Consider the following 2,664-nt stretch of genomic DNA (forward strand, 5'->3'; position numbering starts at 1 on the left):
TTGGCCATATACAATTTCTTGTATTAGGAAGTTGTCTTTTCACATACCCCAACTTGCTCTTCAGGAGACACACAGACAGGGAGAGAAGCTTGGGGTCAGGGAAAAGGGCCAGTTATTTATACAGCACCCCTGGAGCAATTGGGGTGAAGGGCCTTGCTAAGGAACCCAACAGAATAGGATTCCTCTGCCAGCTGGGGGCTACGAACCGGCAAACTTCCAGCCATAGGCACAGACCCTAAGCCACAGAGCCACTGCACCGCCGCTATGAACATATTTGTGAAATACCACACTGGCCTGACTTCTGTGCCTATAATTTCTTTGAGGGAATGTTTTGCCGTTGCAATGAACAATGAAGAAAATGAGAATTGAAGAATGCTCAGCTAAGTTTAATCAACAGATCAGATGATTAACGTGCAGTTCAGAAGTTCAGATGATTCTTGGCTACAGGTGCGGACAGGTCAAGTCCAGATTTTGCAAAAGTGACCATCAGCTAATACTTGTCCGAGCGGTTACAGCTGCAGGTCTTTCCATCCATGACATAAAATGATGCTGTTTGCTGTTAGGTGTGTGAATGTCACAATTGTAAGGGCGCTCCGGCTGTTTCAGGTTTTACTTGATCACGTGCACCTGCCTCCTATCCAGCCCCTCCTTATAAGCCCTGACGCTCGCTCTGTTCTGGGCTCTGCATTGGAAGACGGACGCCCGGAGGCCCCTCTACCACCAAGTCGCCCTACGCCCGCGGCTTGAGGGCATAGGCCTCCTATCGGCATCCTAAACCAGCCGAGTCCGGGACTCAGAGCGCTTGGTCCCATTTTCCCCATTTTTATTCCCTCTCCCTGCACCGGATCCCGTTCCGGTTTTGAACTTTGTCTTGTTATCGTCTCCTCTGGATTTCCCAGTTTTTGGACTATTGGACTTTACCATGGTTTCCCCCCTGGACTTCCTCGGACTTATTCACCTGGACTATGCCACCCTGTTCATCAACCTGCCCAGTTCCTCACCGTCTCCTCCCCTCTAGATTCTATCGTCTGCATAGGGTCCTGAAACACACTTCGTACAAGTGAAGGTGAAAACACCAAGGCTCTGAAGGACAGCCAAATGCTATCTTACTAGCCATAGAAATGCTGACAAGTGATCAAGATGGAAAGAGACTATACAGTAAACCAGGTAACAGAGAAACCAACAAGCCATTGAGAGATATTATTGGGCAGTGGAGGTGCTGATAGCCAGAGGACTGAGAGGAGACTGGAGAACTTACTTTCTTTTTATATGAAGAAAACCACATAAAACACTACTGAAGACTCATGGCGTTTTACTAGTAAAACCTCTACAGTACAACAACAATAGTACAACAACTCTACAACCATTTTTTCCTTCTTGTTGTGCTGTTAGCAAAAATATGCGACTTTTTAGATGTTTCAAAGCAACAATATAGAACAATATAGATTCTATAAGTTGGGGCTGGTGGCTCTGTAGGCCTGAAGGTGAGGTGCTGTGGGGGTTTGGGGTGAGTCAGTACTACAGAGCGATGCATTGTGGCAATGAGCTGGGTTAAAAGACAGGTGGTATCACAGATGTGTGCCCTCATATGTCCTCCCCGGTGGACTGTCTGGTTTTACAGCTACTGCTCTGACAGCTATGGCCTAAAATCAGTGCACATCTGTTTTTACTCCTTTGGGAATTTTGTTTGACACATGATTCACAGGTATTTTTCTCTGTTGCTTCTGCAGCTTCCAGAGATTCCATTGGTTTGTGGAGTGAGACCTCAGTCTCTGAAGATCTGAGAGTGAGATGTAGGTCATGTCCTACTAGCTCTATCTGAGACTGAGACTATCTGAGACAGAAGCACCTATTTGTCTAGCTAATGCTGTATTGTTGAAATCAAGAGAATCCTATACTGCCTACAGGATAGTAAATGTCTATTGGAAGAGTGTACAGGAACTGGAAGAATCTCTATGCTCTTCCCACTCTCTGCACTGACCACACGTAGATGTTTTTGGAACAATTTGTCCAAGTCAAACCAGTCCATCAACTGTGACACTCTGTGGTGTTTGGGCAATCCTAGTCTGGGACAGTCACCAGAAGTGCAACACGTGAACCGTAGACCAGCTTCAGCCTTTCTGAGAGCTCCTTATATGTGTCCAAGCGTGAAGCAATAGGTTAATTCCATTCCGAAAAATGGAAAGAAGAAACACCTTTCAGCTGTGGAACCTTTTTCAGCTGAAAAGTGTTTTTTTCTTTCCAGTTGACATCTGCTGTTTCGTCTTTTTACTTTTCAGAACAGAATTAACCTTTACTTCTCCCCAGATGACGGGCTTTGAAACCTTACCATCCCAAGTGCAATGCAGTGCCATGTTTTCTAATTCAAGATAAATACCAGCCAGTTTTTCAATTCTCCTGTTTCTGTATTGTTTCTCCCTGTCTTTTGAAAATCCTCCTACAAAAGCTTTACCATCGAGAAAACAGTTACAGTGTAATTTAGAATGTTGATATATACATATTAAGAAGCTCTGTTGAGAAAGGAATCACTAAAAAGATCATTTTTACTGTAAGTAAATACTGAGATTAAAGATCCTGTACCAAACTGGGGGTGAGCAGGAAATTTAAATACAGTGGTAGGTAAACATTCAAGGCATGTGACAGTAATAAAAGCAGAATCAGAAC

Source organism: Lepisosteus oculatus, chromosome 6 (assembly GCF_040954835.1).
Source record: "Lepisosteus oculatus isolate fLepOcu1 chromosome 6, fLepOcu1.hap2, whole genome shotgun sequence".
Classification (NCBI taxonomy): domain Eukaryota; kingdom Metazoa; phylum Chordata; class Actinopteri; order Semionotiformes; family Lepisosteidae; genus Lepisosteus; species Lepisosteus oculatus.